This window comes from Terrapene carolina, unplaced genomic scaffold, assembly GCF_002925995.2.
Source record: "Terrapene carolina triunguis isolate 2854851 unplaced genomic scaffold, T_m_triunguis-2.0 Scaffold23, whole genome shotgun sequence".
Lineage (NCBI taxonomy): Eukaryota > Metazoa > Chordata > Testudines > Emydidae > Terrapene > Terrapene triunguis.
The window spans coordinates 6,316,240-6,316,657 of record NW_020664374.1 but is presented as its reverse complement, the minus strand read 5'-3'; positions in this window follow the sequence as shown (position 1 = coordinate 6,316,657).

Here is a 418-nt window from a genome sequence, read left to right as displayed (position 1 = left end):
CTAAGGTGCCACAAGGACTCCTCATTGTTTTTGCTAAAGGTTTATAGACAGGCAAAGGAATTTTGTTTAGGGTTAGTGAATCCAGTTTGGTTTATCATGGATAACCTAAACAGTTTATAAATGGACAGAGGTAAGTGATCTTAACCAAGTCCTTAAAAAAAAACACCATACAAAGAAGCCATTTGAGGAGACAACTAATTAATATTAAGAATTTTAAACTCAAATCAAATGTTGCTATTTCTCTTTGTTTACCAAGTCTCACTTATTTCCCCTTTCCAAGAGTACAGTCTAGTATTTAACAGGAGAAACTATTAATATCTTAAATTATAATGGCATTTCAATATTCCATTAAAACCACTTCAAGAAAAAAATACATCTAATCCCTTGACAGTGCTTTTGCAAACTGCATCTCAAAAAT